This window comes from Mobula hypostoma, chromosome 16 (assembly GCF_963921235.1).
Source record: "Mobula hypostoma chromosome 16, sMobHyp1.1, whole genome shotgun sequence".
In the NCBI taxonomy this organism is placed as follows: Eukaryota; Metazoa; Chordata; class Chondrichthyes; order Myliobatiformes; family Myliobatidae; genus Mobula; species Mobula hypostoma.
The window spans coordinates 64,276,972-64,293,980 of record NC_086112.1 but is presented as its reverse complement, the minus strand read 5'-3'; the positions used below and the strand labels follow the sequence as shown (position 1 = coordinate 64,293,980).

Genomic DNA, 17,009 nt, shown 5'->3' with positions numbered 1-17,009 from the left:
CTTCCCAAAGTGAATCATACTAGATTTTGACTTATTAAATTTTATCTGTCCCAAGTCTGCCAAATTCATCAGCACCTGGTACTATTACCTCACTACATTTCTCAGTTTTTTTGCAGCTAGAGACTTTGAAACGATACTCCATATATTGAAATCCGGGACATTAACTTATGTCAGAAAGAGCAACGATCCCAAGTTTGGTCCCTGGATCCACCATTGCACCTTACAACAAATTTGTGTGTTCTGATGATAGGTTATTGCCCAAAAACATCTCACTTCAATCTTATGTTACGTACCCCGTAACTGGGTTGCCAAACCAGCAGAAATGGATCACTCAGTTGGAGTCTGGAGTACTAGAACTAAGAAAGTTTTATTAAAGAAACAAGCAACACAGTAATCGAAAGGATAATAAATGCAACAGTTCAGCGATGATAAACACACATGTGCACAGAATTAAGATAACAGCATCAATCAAGCTCTATCGTTGTCTAGGGGTAAATGACCAAATTTCAAAGTGACTCAAAGTTCAGTCCAGTTTAGTAGTTCAGTTCGCAGTAATCGTTGCCATGGCGATGGACAACGTGGGGGAGGAGAGAGAGAACAGGAACAACTGATCATTCAGACACGGCTTCACTCACAGACCGGCGATATGGCTCACAAACAGCATTTGGGCGGGTCCTTGGTGATGTCACCTGAGGTCACCGACTGTGACCCCTCCTCCAGATGCGGTCGATCCTCTGCAGTGAACCCGGCACCCAGGCAAGGGCGGACACACACTGGGTTCCCGCTGATCGTACCTTTCCACCCTGGCCGTTGTCTGGTACTTCCCACCGACTCGTGAGAAGCGTACCGCTTCCAGGGTCTCGTTACCTCGAGTGGCGTGTGTGTCCTGCCTTAGCGAACCTGTCCCTTTTTATCCCCCTGCTGGGGCATCGCCTGTCCACCACTTCAAACAGTTCAGGGTTCAAAGGGGAAGCCGCTCCAGACAGCTCTCTCTCCCCCGTTCCTTCATTACACATCTCCAGACGCTGCTCCATTGTTCCTTATCTCTCCTTCCCCTGAGGGCAGGTGGCAGACCACTTGCTGATGTCACTGATGCTAACCCAGGCCAGCAAACATCTTAATTTTATGTGTATTCTCGTCACACTTGTTAGAAGTAGGATTTGCCATTCTTCATTCGATCTCTTCAGGAATTTCATGTGCTTAGCATCAACACCATTATCCTTATCCTTCTCTCCATTATGCAAATCAATCAAACTTGTCAACGTCATAAACATAAGAGATTCTGCAGATGCTGGAAATCCAGAGCAATAAACACAAAATTCTGGAAAACTCAGCAAGTCAGGCAACAACTATGAAAATGAACAAACAAAAGTCAATGTTTTGGGCAGAGACTTTTCTTCAGGACTGTCATCTTCACCATCATTTACTTGACAATGTTTTTTCCCATATAATTTTGATCAAATCATTATTAATCATTTCCACCATTGATTTTGGTTCATTGTCTTTATTTGGTGGGTATACACATTTTCTCTTTCTGAAGGAGGTGAAAATATTTGTTGCCCTCCAGACCTTCAGGATTACAAGGTAGATTGTAAGATTGTGACTAGAGCCTCCATAATTTTGATCTTTACATTGGTCACCAAGGTGCATCCCATCAAGTCTGCATGACAATTTTATTTTTAGGCTTGCAAACTTTCACATACTTGACTTTAGTTTTATTAATTGATGAGTTTTGTGTGACCTCAAGGTGCTTTACTCAATCCAATCCATGCAGCTGAGATACTCCTATTGTTCCAATAGTTTATCACACATTGCAACCTCAGGGCAGGGGTAAAAGAAAGTTTTGCTGTGTATTTAATATTTCAGTAATATTTGAGTATTCTTCTAAATATATTGTTTGATTCAGCATTCTTTGTTTTTTATATAATTTATTATGGTTTATATGTAAAGTACGTGAATTGCATATGTCATTACGCTACCACATGATACATGTGCTTAAAGTAAAGAACAAACTAAGACTACCATCTGTCATCATTCTCGTTTCCCTTTGAATTAGTTTAATGTTCTGGAGTTACAAAACATAACAATGGTGATGAGGTATTTTTAAAATGAACCTGAGATGGCTACCAACCTGCTGAAGCACAGTGAGATGTTCGAGTTAAAAACAGCAGCACATCATGTACTGCTTCAGAAGGGAAGTTACAATTGAGTTTAAATTTATGTGTTCATAATCAGTGAGTATTCAGTTGTAATAATCATAAAAAGAGCAGAAATAGCTGGCTACATCAGAAAGAAAGACATGTTCAATTGCTCAACAGGTAATTGGCTCATGTATACTGAGCTAATTGAACTGTATTTTGAAGGAAATGAAATAGAAAATTTTAAAAAAGTACCAATTTTGCTGAGTGTATTGTGTTTAAAAGCAAAATGTTCCAAGCACACCAGCTGAAATGAGCTTTGCTGATATCGTAAAAATGCAGGAACATTAGTATGTGAAGAGCAAGAGGATAAGACGTGAAAGAATAGGACCTATCAAGTGTGACAGTGGGAAAGTGTGTATGGAACCGCAGGAAATAGCAGAGGTACTTAATGAAACTTTACTTCAGTATTCACTATGGAAAAGGATCTTGATGATTGTAGTGATGACTTGCAGCAGACTGAAAGCTTGAGCATGTAGATATTAAGGAAGAGGATGTGCTGGAGCTTTTGGAAAGTGTCAAGTTGGATAAGTTGCCGGGACTGGATGAGATGTACCCCAGGCTACTGTGGGAGTGGGGGGAAGAGATTGCTGAGCCTCTGGCGATGAGCTTTGCATCATCAATGGGGATGGGAGTGGTTCTGGAGGATTGGAGGGTTGCAGATGTTGTTCCATTATTCAAGAAAAGAAGTAGAGATAGCCCAGGAAATTATAGACCAGTGATTCTTACTTCAGTGGTTGGTAGGTTGATGGAAAAGATCCTGAGGGGCGGGATTTATGAACATTTGGAGAGGCATAATATGATTAGGAGCAGTCAGCATGGCTTTGTCAAAGGCAGGTCGTGCCTCACGAGCCTGATTGAATTTTTTGAGGATGTGACTAAACATGTTGATGAAGGTAGAGCAATAGATATAGTGTATATGGATTTCAGGCTGCAAACTCCATACTCAGCCTTGCTCTCAACCACACTGAATTCCCTTGGCGACAGCAAAGGTGCTAGGTAGCTCAGTTGGCCCAAAAACGCATTATCAAAGTGTACATTATGGGCTGCAATCACACAGATTAGTAAAAGAAGTATATTTAAAGGAAGAAAAAGATTCTATTCCGGTCTCCTCTACCGAACCAAACATAACCATTTTACAGAGCCACTGTGCTCTGTCCAGAATGGCCTCTCTGACCTTTAGATTGCATGTCATTTCCATCATCTTTCCCATTCCCACAGTATTCTCTGTATCCTCAGACTTTTCTTCCATAGTGTGACCAAATGAAAATTAAAAGAACATTTCATATATTACCTGGGTAGTCTTCAACCCAACAGTATGAATATTTAATTTTCTCATTTCAGGTAAACCAATATTCATTTCAGCACTTCAGCAGTCCACCTAGGCTCTCTTTCCTTTTGTTTAACTTTTCCATTCCCCCTCCTGCCTTTATCTAGATTTAAGCTCCCTCAGCTATTTCGAACATCCACACACCTATCCACCTGGATATTTTCTCACTTGATTCCCTTCTCTCCGATATCCTCCCCTATCTGGTTCAAGAAAAGAAAAGAAGATCTTACAAAAAGTTCAAAAAGCTAAGTAATGATAGAGATCTGGAAGATTACAAGGCTAGCAGGAAGGAAGAATGAAATTAGGAGAAGGCCTTGGTGGACAAGATTAAGAAAAACCCCAAGGCATTCTACAAGTATGTGAAGGGCAAGAGGATAAGACGTGAGAGAATAGGACCTATGAAGTGTGACAGTGGAAAAGTATGTATGGAACCAGAGGAGATAGCAGAGTTACCTAATGAAGACTTTGCTTCAGTATTCACTATAGAAAAGGACCTTGACGATTATAGGAATGACTTACAGTGGATTGAAAGCTTGAGCATGCAGATATTCGGGAAGAGGATGTGCTGGAGCTTTTGGAAAGCATCAAGTTAGATGAGTCACTAGGACCGGATGAGATGTACCCCAGGCTACTGTGGGAGGCAAGGAGGAGATTGCTGAGCCTCTGGCGATGATCTTTGAATTATCAATGGGGATGAGAGAGGTTCCAGAGGATTGGAGGGTTGCGGCTGTTGTTCCTTTATTCAAGAAAGGGAGTAGAGATAGCCCAGGAAATTATAGATCAGTGAGTCTTACTTCAGTGGTTGGTAAGTTGATGGAGAAGATCCTGAGAGGCAGGATTTATGAATATTTGGAGAGGCATAATATGATTAGGAATTGTCAGCATGGCTTTGTCAAGGCCAGGTCATGCCTTATGAGCCTGATTGAATTTTTTGAGGATGTGACTAAAGACATTGATGAAGGAAGAGCAGTAGATGTAGTGTATATGGATTTCAGCAAGGCATTTGATAAGGTACCCCATGCCAGGCTTATTGAGAAAGTAAGGAGGCATGGGATCCAAGGGGACATTGCTTTGTGGATCCAGAACTGGCTTGCCCACAGAAGGCAAAGAGTAGTTGTAGATGGGTCATAATCTTCATGGAGGTTGGTGACCAGTGGTGTGCCTCAGGGATCTGTTCTGGGACCCTTACTCTTCGTGATTTTTATAAATGACCTGGACGAGGAAGTGGAGAGATGGGTTAGTAAGTTTGCTGATGACACAAAGGTTGGAGGTGTTGTGGATAGATAGATAGATAGATAGATAGACATACTTTATTGATCCCGAGGGAAATTGGGTTTCGTTACAGTTGCACCAACCAAGAACAGAGTATAAATATAGCAATATAAAACCATAAATAATTAAATAATAATATGTAAATTATGCCAAATGGAAATAAGTCCAGGACCAGCCTATTGGCTCAGGGTGTCTAACCCTCCAAGGGAGGAGTTGTAAAGTTTGATGGCCACAGGCAGGAATGACTTCCTATGACACTCAGTGTTACATCTCGGTGGAATGAGTCTATGTCTGAATGTACTCCTGTGCCCAACCAGTACATTATGTAGTGGATGGGAGACATTGTCCAAGATGGCATGGTGTGGAGGGCTGTCAGAGGTTACAGCAGGACATTGATAGGATGCAAAACTGGGCTGAGAAGTGGCAGATGGAGTTCAACCCAGATAAGTGTGAAGTGGTTCATTTTGGTAGGTCAAATATGATGGCAGAATAAAGTATTAATGGTAAGACTCTTGGCAGTGTGAAGGATCAGAGAGATTTTAGGGTCCGAGTCCATAGGATACTCAAAGCAGCTGCGCACATTGACTCTGTGGTTAAGAAGGCATACAGTTGTAATGGCCTTCATTAATCGTGGAATTGAATTTAGGAGCTGAGAGGTAATGTTGCAGCTATTTGGACCCTGGTCAGACCCCACTTGGACTACTGTGCTCAGTTCTGGTCGCCTCACTACAGGAAGGATGTGTAAACCACAGAAAGGGTGCAGAGGAGATTTACAAGGATGTTGCCTGGATTGGGGAGCATGCCTTATGAGAATAGGCGGAGTGAACTCGCCCATTTTTCCTTGGAGTGATGGAGGATGAGAGGTGACCTGATAGAGGTGTATAAGATGATGAGAGGCATTGATTGTGTGGATAGTCAGAGGCTTTTTCCTAGGGCTGAAATGGTTGCCACAAGAGGACACAGGTTTAAGGTGCTGGGGAGTAGGTACAGAGGAAATGTCAGGGGTAAGTTTTTTACGCAGAGAGTGGTGAATGTGTGGAATGGGCTGCTAGTAATGGTGGTGGAGGCGGATACTATAGGGCCTTTTTTTTTAAAAGAGACTTTTGGATAGGTACATGGAGCTTAGAAAAATAGAGGGCTATGGGTAAGCCCAGTAATTTCTACGGTAGGGACGTGTTCGGCACAATTTTGTGGGCCGAAGGGCCTGTGTTGTGCTGTATGTTTTCTATGTTTCTATGTTAACGTTCAGAAGCAAAGCCATCGCTGATTGCAGAACAGTTTAGGTTTCATAAGTGGAATCAAAAGGAAAAATGGGCTAAAAAATGGCGGATGGAGTTTAATACAGACAAGTGTGAGGTATTGTACTTTGGAAGGACAAACCAAGATAGAACATACAAGATAAATGGTAGGGCATTGAGAAGTGCAGTAGGAAAAGAGGGATCTGGGAATACAGATACAAAATTCCCTAAAAGTGTCGTCACAGGTAGATAGGGTCGTAAAGAGAGCTTTTGGTACATTGACCTTTATTAATCAAAGTATTGAGTATAAGAGCTGGAATGTTATGATGAGGTTGTATAAGGCATTGGTGAGGCTGAATCTGGAGTATTGTGTACAGTTTTGGTCACCAAATTACGGAAAGGATATTAATAAGGTTGAAAGAGTGCAGAGAAGGTTTACAAGGATGTTGCCGGGACTTGAGAAACTCAGTTACAGAGAAAGGTTGAATAGGTTCGGACTTTATGCCCTGGAGCATAGAAGAATGAGGGGCGATTTGATAGAGGTATATAAAATTATGATGAGTATAGATAGAGTGAATGCAAGCAGGCTTTTTCCACTGAGGCTAGGGGAGAAAAAAAACCAGAGGACATGGGTTAAGGGTGAAGGGAGAAATGTTTAAAGGGAACATTAGGGGGGCTTCTTCACACAGAGAATGGTGTGAGTGTGGAATGAGCTGCCAGTTGAAGTGGTAAATGCAGGCTCACTTTTAACATTTAAGAAAAACTTGGACAGGTACATAGATGAGAGGTGTACGGAGGGATATGGTCCAGGTGCAGGTCAGTAGGACTAGGCAGAGAAATGGTTCGGCACAGCCAAGAAGGGCCAAAAGGCCTGTTTCTGTGCTGTAATGTTCTGTGGTTCTATGGAAGGGGAGACTATTTCAGCATATGTGGCTGAATTGAAGAAACTGTCTGAGCATTGTTAGTTCAGAAATAAGCTTACTGATGCACTGATAAATTGTTTAGTTTGTGGTATCTGACAAGAAAGCTTTCAAAAATGGCTGCTAACTGAAGCACATGTTACATTTAAAAGAGCAGTTGAAATAGCTGTACCAATGGAAACAGCAGACAGAGACACAATTGAGTTGCAGTCAGAATGAAAGTGAGTGTGAACAAAATTGTAGTATCTAGATGGAGGCATGCCAGACCAGACAAATTGTATCACTGTTGTGGCAGCAGTTCACATACACTAGATAAATCCAGATTTAAAAGCAAAACTTGCAGAAAATGCAACGAAGTAGGTCACATACAAACAGTATGCCAGGCAGACAGAAATAAATGAACTGCACAGGGAAAAGAAAAAGCCAAAACATCATATTGCAGTTTCAAATCTTCGGGTCAAGATAGCGCCTGGGTACAACACTCCTTCGATCGACATCTCCTGGATAGATCATGAAACCATATTCTTCACTTCTGTTATGTCTTTTATCTTTGTTTTTCATCTTGGATGTGACTCTGGAACTGTTGGAACCTGTGATTTGCTGTTTGGAGATTGTTTGGGTGCTCCAGCGTTCTGCCCTCTCCGAGAAGATTCCATGAGACAGAGACAGTGCGGGAACCTTGTGGTGAGAGGCCTGTGGGACAGGACAAGCAGTTGTTTGACTTCATTTTGCTGATTAAAGCTTCGATTGTTTGTTGATTAAAGCAACGAAGGAGAGTGCGGGAGTCAGTGCCGGCTGCCTGCCTTTTGATGGCTCTGCTACAGAGAGGGAAAGGCCTGCCACTGGGTTAGAAGGTTAGAAGATTATGGGCTCCAAGCACAACGTGACAAGTGTGAGTTCTTTTAAACAAGTATTACTTACTGAGGTCACACTAATGACGCACAAGGAATGCACAAATGTGCTGAGAAAATTCAAGCAGTGGTGTATGCTCCAAGGCCAAAGGACGTGTCATCGTTGTGGTACTTTTTAAGGATTTGTCAATTACTACAACAGGTTCATGTGAAACCTGGCTACTATGCTCCACCCCTTGGACTCATTACTGCAGATCAGGAAGAAATAATAATGGACAAAGCAGTGTGATTGGCTTTCCAAAAGACAAAGGGCATGGTGACAGCAGACACTGTACTCACACATTATGATCCACATCGTTCAGTGAAGCTTGCCGCATAGTATAGGAACAATCATGTCACATGTTATGAGTGATGGAAATGAATGCCCCACAGCCTTTACATGATGTTCCCTTACTGCTGCAGAGAAAAATTATGCACAGATTCACCGAGATGCCCTGAGTCTGGTTTGGATGTAAAATATTTTAACCAGTACTTGTGTACGAGAGAGTTTATCCTTGTTACTGAACATCTAGTGAATTCCCGGTGAATATGATAAATAAACTCAGCAAGCTTTCAGCTGGGTACAGATATCAATCTTAATTGATGGTTTGATGAGTAACTCTGCCATCTTCATCAGGGATGATGCCTGGGCATGTCTAGTCAGTGGTAGTTATACCCTTGCCATCTGTCCATCCTGATTGGTTAGTCCTCATCCAATCAGGTTTCTGCTGTCCCAACTTGTTTACATTCAAATTCCAGTTCTTAGTCAGAGGGAGATGGGACAGCGGAAACCTAAATGGAAATCTAATCATCTTATTTCCTTCTGGAGACTCTCCGGGTCTGAAATACACAGACTTATACCTCAATAATAACAGCCACCATCACACCTCCCAACACTGAGGGTTCTTTCTACTTCGATTAACCGTGCAAAAACTATTTTGGACCTGGAGAGACTCCCTGGAGAAATAAGATGATTACGCATGGCGTTTCTACAGAATGGCTACAAAGTGAAGGAAACCAATCGGGCCCTTAAAAGTGCTGACGGAAAAAACAGGAAACCTAACAAAAAAGAGAAACCTGTCGCTACCTCCTGTCTTCCTTATATTTCCACGGTTTCTGGAAAGATCACCAGGATCCTGAAGAAATACCAGATTAATACTACTGTATCCACAAACCCATAAGGAAGCTCAAAACACAGCTTATGTGGGTCAAAGATGACCTGGGACTCAGACCAACTGGCGTTTACAGGATTCCCTGTGAATGCGGAGCAGCGAATATCGGCCAGACAGGACGCATGGTGGAATCCTGCATCAAGGAGCCCAGGAGGTGTATCCGTTTCGGTTACCCAGAGAAATCGGTGGTAGCAGAACACTGAATTTGCAATGGCCATAGGTCTCACTCTAAGTAAGAACTGGAATTCAATTGTAAGCAAGGTAGGACAGTGGAAACCTGATTGGTCTGGGACTAACCAATCAGGAGGGCTGAACGACAGGGGTATATGTACCACCGGACTAGAAATGCCCAGGCATCATCCCTGATGAAGATTGCAGTTTGTCATCGAAACATCGGTTAAATTTGATAGCTGTACCCGGCTGGAAGCCTGAGAAGAGTTTATTCATCGACCATTAGTTTCCATTTTCAATCCACAGAAGGGGGTTCCACCAACAGCAGTAGTGTAAATGCAGAGGTGGGCTCTGATTCTGGGAGGACACAATTACAAGCCAGTCATCCAGATATGGTTAAAATGAAATTATTGGCTCAAATCTTTGTCTGGGGTCCTGGAATAGATCTGCAGATCGAGTAGATCGCCGTGTGTTGTGCAGGATGTCATCACATCCAGAAGATGCCACAGCACAGAGGGTCAACTTGGAGGTGCGCACATCCACTGTGCTTTTCTACATCAACAGTTGTGTAGACAGTGTAACAGGAGGCAAGAAAATAAAGATATTCCCAAACCAGAAACCGTGGATGAATAAAGAGGTACAAAATCTTTTAAAAGCACGCAATAATGCTTTTAAATCTTGTGATGCCTTAGCTTACAGTGTTGCCAGGTTAAACCTGAAAAAAGACATAAAAAAGGCCAAAAACATCCCACAGGCAACGGGTAGGGGACCACTTTAACAGTGCTAACAATCAGAGCTTGTGGCAAGGCATCAGGGCTATTACTGACCACAGGAGTAACCCTGTCTGCCCCCACAGTGATGTCACACTGGCCAATGAACTCAACACCTTCTTTGGTCGGTGTGAAATTAACAACAATGTGAGGAGTGCAAGAATCCCGGCCACAGAGGATGAACAGGTTCTTACACTGAGCACGCATGATGTACGGCGCACGTTGCAGACGGTCAATCCACGAAAAGCTGCAGGCCCAGATGGAGCTCCAGGACGGGTACTTAAAGTCTGTGCTGAACAACTGGCTGATGTCTTTACGAGAGTTTTCAATCTGTCTCTATCTCAGGCAACGGTCTCCAAGTGCCTGAAGTCAGCCATCATAGTGCCTGTCCCGAAGAAAACAAACACCAACAATTTGAATGACTATCGTCCGGTTGCCCTCACACCAACAATAATGAAGTGCTTTGAGAGGTTGGTCCTGTCCCACAGTAAAGTCACTACCCCTGCTACACTGGACTCACACCAGTTTGCCTGTAAAGCAAACAGGTCTGCGGAAGATGCCATCTCATTAGCTCTTCACACTGCCCTGACACACCTGGAGGGAAAGGGCACATACGTGAGGATGTTGTTTGTTGATTATAGCTCTGTTTTTAATACTGTCATCCCCAGCAAGCTGGTCTCCAAACTCCACCAGCTAGGCCTCAGCTCATCACTCTGCAACTGGGTCCTGAATTTCTTGTCAGAGCGTTCACAGGCGGTGAGCCTGGGCCCTCACCTGTCCTCCACTACTATCCTGAACACTGGTACATGACAAGATTGTGTACTGAGTCCCATACTCTACTCCTTCTTCACTTACCCCTGTGTACCTGCATTTAACACAAATACCATCGTCAAATTCACAGATGACACAACAGTGATCGGGTTGATCTCCAACAGAGACGAATCAGTGTACAGAGCAGAGATACAGAACTTAGTGAGCAGGTGCTCAGAATACAACCTGTCTCTTAATACAGCAAAGACAAAGGAGCTAATTATCAACTTCGGAAAGTCACGGGATGACGAGTACGCTCCAGTCTACAGTAACGGAGACATAGTGGAGAGAGTGTCCAGTTTCAGGTTCTGGGAATACACATCTCAGAAGACCTTACATGGTCCACTAACACCACAACAATAGTTAAGAAAGCACAGCAACGCTTGTTTTTCCTCAGGACGCTGAAGAAAGCTGGTCCACCTGAACAGATGCTGGTGACCTTTTACCACTGCACCATAAAGAGCATCTTAACATACTGTGTGGTATCTCAGCCATACAGCAGCTGACAGGAAAGCACTTCAGCGCGTCGTCTCTAGCGCACAGATCATCGGGACACAGCTCCCAGCCCTGGAGGACACCTACAGCTCTCACTGCCTCAGGAAAGTTACAAGCATCTGTAAGGACAATACACACCCATGCAATCATCTGTTTGAACTTCTTCCATCTGGCAGACGTTATAAGATTTTCTATGTCCACACTTTCAGACTGAAAAATAGCTTTTTCCCCAGAGCTATAATTGCTCTGAACCAATCGATCAAGCATCATCCATAAATTTGTTATATTGCTACTTTAATACGGTTTTATGGCTGTCAGGCATCTGAGTTGTGTTTTTGTACCACTGGACGTTCCTTGTACTGGCTGGTTACTTGGTTTATTTATTATTTATTTATTTCATTTCTTGTTTTATAGCGTTGAGTATGAGAGTTGCAAACTCATTTTCACTGTATTGGTGCATGACAAATTGTACTATGCAATGACAATAAAGATACTTCAATTTCAATATACATAAAGACTTGGCCTCCACAGCTGCCTGTGGCAATGAATTCCACAGATTCACTACTCTCCGGATAAAGAAAGTCCTCCTCATCTCCATTCTAAAAGGATGCCCCTCTATTCTGAGGCTGTGTCCTCTGGTCTTAGGCGCTCCCACCATAGGAAATATCCTTTCCACACCCAATGCTTTTCACCATTCAATAGGTTTCAATGAGGTCTCATGTCATCCTTCTTAATTCTAGTTGATACAGGCCCAAGCCGTTAAATGCTCTTTCATTTTTTCAGTCTTTAATTCCTGGAGTCATTTTCATGAATCTCCTCTGAACCCTCCCCAGTTTCAGCACATCCTTTCTAAGATAAGGGGGTCAAAACTACTCACAATACTCCAAGTGAGGCCTCACCAGTGCTTTATAAAGTCTCAACATTATATCCTTGCTTTTAGTTTCTAGTCCTCTTGAAGTAAATGCTAACATTGCATTTGCCTTCCTCATCACAGACTCAACCTGCAAATTAAGCTTAGGGAATCCTGCACATGGACTCCCAAGTCCCCTTGCACCTCAGATTTTTGACCTTTCTCCAACAATATGTTATCCCACAAGAGTAAGAAATCCTCCATAGCAATTAAATCTCTTAAATTGATCCATGGGGCAATTTAAAGTTTATTTTGCTGTGGATGTCTGTATATAGTAGTTGTATTATATAGCATACTGTCTATATAGTTGAGATGCACTCTCTATTGAGTTGGAGTTTATAGCAGGGAGGGGTGTTGTGTATTTAATATTTTGGTAATCTTATGAATATATTGTTTATTTAAGCATTCTTTGTTGTTTACATAATTCATATGCATATGTAATCACACTACCACAAGAGACGTGTGTGCCTTGCTTAGAGCAAAGAACAAGCTAAGATTTGCATCTCTCAGCTCTCTTGTTTTCCTTCGAATTAGTTTTATGTTTTGGAGTTCCAAATACCATGTTCACGGAAAGGATTGGCATTAACAGTTGAAAACCCAGCCTCTGATTTGTTCCAGTGCTTATGCGGCTGATCCAATTGAGTTGAGAGAGAGGGAAAATGAATGGCTTGCTTATGTCAAAGGTGGGGTTCCAAATAGAAGTAAGAAACAGGCTGAGTACAAAACAAATCAGAAGTGAAGTGAAAATTAAATAAAAAGAGTGTGTGATAAAATTATAACATAAATAGGAACCAACACTCAGGCTGTCTACAAGAAGGGTCAGAGCCGTCTCTATTTCCTGAGGAGACTGAGGTCCTTTAACATCTGCCGGACGATACTGAGGATGTTCTATGAGTCTGTGGTGGCCAGTACTATCATGTTTGCTGTTGTGTGCTGCAGCAGGCTGAGGCTAGCAGACACCAACAGAATCAACAAACTCATTCGTAAGGCCAGTGATGTTGTGGGGATGGAACTGGACTCTCTCACGGTGGTGTCTGAAAAGAGGATGCTGTCCAAGTTGCATGCCATCTTGGTCAATGTCTCCCATCCACTACATAATGTACTGGGTGGGCACAGGAGTACATTCAGCCAGAGACTCATTCCACCGAGATGCAGCACAGAGTGTCATAGGAAGTCATTCCTGCCTGTGGCCATCAAACTTTACAACTCCTCCCTTGGAGGGTCAGACACCCTGAGCCGATAGGCTGGTCCTGGAATTATTTCATAATTTACTGGCATAATGTACACATTACTATTTAACTATTTATTACAATTCTATTTCTATTACTATTCTATTACTATTTATTATTTCTATCACTATTACTATTTACTAATAATAATATTACTATTACTATTTCTATTACTATTTATTATTTATTGTGCCACTGTAACGAAAACCAATTTCCCCCGGGATCAATAAAGTATGACTATGACTATGACTATGACTATATGTTCTAAAAACATGTAAATAACAAAGTGATCGTACATTGAGATGCAGGTCTGTGTGGTTAAAAGGTCTTTCCTTGCCTTTTAGCAACATTTTAAGACTATGTCCCACCATTAATGGAAACAGCTCACCTCTATGCCAATCATTGGAGAGAATTTCTCAGTAGATACACAAACGTTGTTCCCTTATTCCAGAAGGATCACAAGGATAGTGCAGGAAAGCACAGGCTGATGAGCCTGTGGTAACAAAACTAACAATTGTAACAAACTTATGTTGAAGATTCTAAAGGACAAAACTCATGCCTACTTGTCTCCCTATCTATTCACTGATTGATTGATTTGAGATACAGTGCAGAATATGTCCTTCTACACTTTGAGCTGTGCCGTCTAGCAATCTCCCGATTTAATCCTAGCCTAACCACAGGACAATTTACAATGACCAATTAACCTACTAACTGGTACATCTTTGGACTGTGGGAGGAAACCAGGGCACCCAGAGGAAACCCATGCGATCACGGGGAGAGCATACAAACTCCTGACAGACGGCGGCGGGAATTGAACCAGGGTCACTGGCACTGTAAAGCATTGTGCTAACCACTACCCTGAATAGAGAAGTCAGCATGGTTCACTGCAGGGGAAATTCTGTCTCTCAAATTTGACTTGAGTAGTTGCAGGAAGTAAGAAAGAAAATGGATGGAGTAACATACATCGTACATGGACTTTAACAAGGCTTTTAAGCAAGATGGGCTGATCTGGAAAGTTAAAGCACAGGGGTTACAAGGCACATTGACAAACTGGATATAAAAGTGGTTCAATGATAGGAGGCAGAGGCTGATTTTCCAGCTGGGAGTTTGTGACAAGTGGAGCACAGCAGAGCTCAGTGCTGGAACTATTGTACAGAATGTCACACTTAAAAATGTAGCTAGTAATAAGTTTACTGACAACACGACAATTGGGATGAAGTAGAACATAGAACAGTACAGCACAGGAAGAGGTCTTTCAGCCCAAAACGTTGTGCTGAACTAGCTAAAAAAAAATTTTAAACAATCAAAAACTAATCCCTCCTACCTACACCATGTCCATATCCCTCCACCTTCCTCACATCCATGTGCCGATCTAAACATCTCTTAAAAGCCTCTAATGTATTTGCCTCTACCACCACACCAGGCAGCACATTCCAGGCATCCAACACTCTCTGAGTAAAAAAATTTACCTCTCACATCCCCTTTGAACCTACCCCCTCTCACCTTTCGTATTAGACATTTCTACCCTGGGAAGAAGATACTCACTGTCTACTCATCTATGCCTCTCATAATGTTATACAGTAAATTTCAATCAGATCTCCCTTCCACCTCTGCTGCTTCAGAGAAAACAACCCAAGTTTTCCAGCCTCTCATGATAACACATGCCCTCTAAACCAGGCAGCATCATGGTAAACCTCTCTGCACCCTCTCCAGAGCCTCAGCATCCTTCCTATAGTGGGGCGACCAGAACTGTGTGTAATACTCTAGATGTGACCTAACCAGAGTTTTATAAAGTTGCAACATAACCTCTTGACTTTGGACTCAATGCCCCGACTAATAAAAGAAAGCATTCCAAAGCCTTCTTATCCACCCTATCGACCTACGGAGCCACTTTCATAGAGCTATGAACTTGGACCCCAAGATCTCTCTGCTCAGCAACACTGTTAAAGATCTTGCCCTACCAAGGTACATCACCTCAGGGTTAAACTCCATCTGCCATTTCTCTGCCCATATCCACATCTGATTTATATCACGCTGTATCTTTTGCCATTCTTCTACACTATCCACACCAGTCTCGGTATCAAAAGCAAACTTACTAACCCAACCATCTACATTTTCATCCAGGTCATTTAGAGACAGCAGACGTCCCAGCACAGATCCCTGCAGAGCACCACTAACAGTAAACCTCCAGCTCGAATAAGTCCCTTCCACCACTACCCTCTGTCTTCTATGCGCAAGCCCATTCTGAATCCAAACAGCCCATCTTCTGGATTAGCCTCACCTGAGGGACTTTGTCAAACACCTTACCAAGATCTTTGTAAACAACATCTACCACCCCATCTTCATCAATCTCTCTCAAGGGGTGAATGGGGAAGCCGTAAATCCTGCAGAGGTTTGTCTAAGGGTTTAGGGAACCATAGTTCAGCTAGGAAGTTGGATGGAACAATTGCAGATGGAACTTAATGCAGACCAGTGAGAGGTGATGCTTTTAGGGACATCAAATACTGGCAGGACATTTACAGTCAAATGACAGGACCTTCGGAGTGTTGATATACAGAGACACCCTGGGCTGCAAGTTTGTAATTGCCTGAACATGGGGTGCACAGGAAGTTAGAGCACTGAAGGAGGCACTTGGCATGTTTGCCTCCACAGGCTGGGTTTCTTCTCATTGGAGGCTTATAGGGGTTTATACAATTGTGAATTGTGAGGGACATATATAAGGTAAATAGTTTGTCTTTTCTCCAGGGTAGGGGAGTCTAAAACGAGACGACATAGGTGTAAAAGAAGAAAGTTAAAGTAGGTCTGGAGGATGTGTTTTTTCCCTATTGAGGGAGGTGGTTATCTGAAATGTTGCCACTGGATTCTGCCTCTGTGATGTTTAAAAGACATCTGGATATGGTACTTGGACAGGAAAGATGTTGAGGGATATGGGCCTAATAGAGACACATGGGATTGGTGTACATAGGCATAATCCCATTGCCTATCAAAGGCCCAATCCAGTTAGGCCATTGATTTTGTATGAATCTACGGGTTTTGAATCACATTACTTGTGCTAATGAAAATCCCATTGGAAAGGCCTCTCTCTCCAGTGCTATGAGAATGAATTTCTTGGCCCAGGGATTTAAAACTGAACAAATTAGGTTATCTCTGTTGAGAAAAATTATGCTTACAGATAGTCTAATGAAACGTATTTCAAGTTATCAATCAGCTTGATAGGGTAGAGTTGGGAAAATTTTAAAATCAGCCATTATTAAAATAATGATCAACAGAACTATATTATGTAGTCATTGCAACTAGAGAGAGACTGGCCAAATTATTTTTCCTTCAATAAAATTAATAACTCAGAACAGAACTGATCCACAATGTAACCGTGTATTCAAATATTAACCTACCACAAATTTAATGCAGCAGAATATATCGGTAAAATGCCAAACCTCACAACAGGGCAGCTTCAGGTCATGTACAAGCTGCAGGGCTTTGTGCAGGTCACTGACACTAACAGCTCTTTATCCTTCTCTGGAGTTAACTACAAATCAATAAACACATAGTAGGTTAACTGGCAGCCAAGTGCATTTTGGTTGTGGTAAGACTGGTCCGCAAAACT

At 42.4% G+C, this 17,009-nt stretch overlaps 1 protein-coding gene and 1 long non-coding RNA gene across 3 annotated transcripts in view; both read right to left on the bottom strand.

The window, feature by feature from the left end:
• The window catches only part of tmod1 (tropomodulin 1), a 98,904-nt gene that overhangs the window by 80,938 nt on the left and 957 nt on the right, over positions 1-17,009 (bottom strand). The window lies entirely within an intron of this gene.
• On the bottom strand, positions 7,191-16,885 carry LOC134357595 (uncharacterized). Its single transcript, XR_010020668.1, has 3 exons — positions 16,798-16,885; positions 10,156-10,346; positions 7,191-7,651 (listed from the first exon to the last, which is right to left on the bottom strand). It is a non-coding gene; the product is annotated as an uncharacterized LOC134357595 (long non-coding RNA).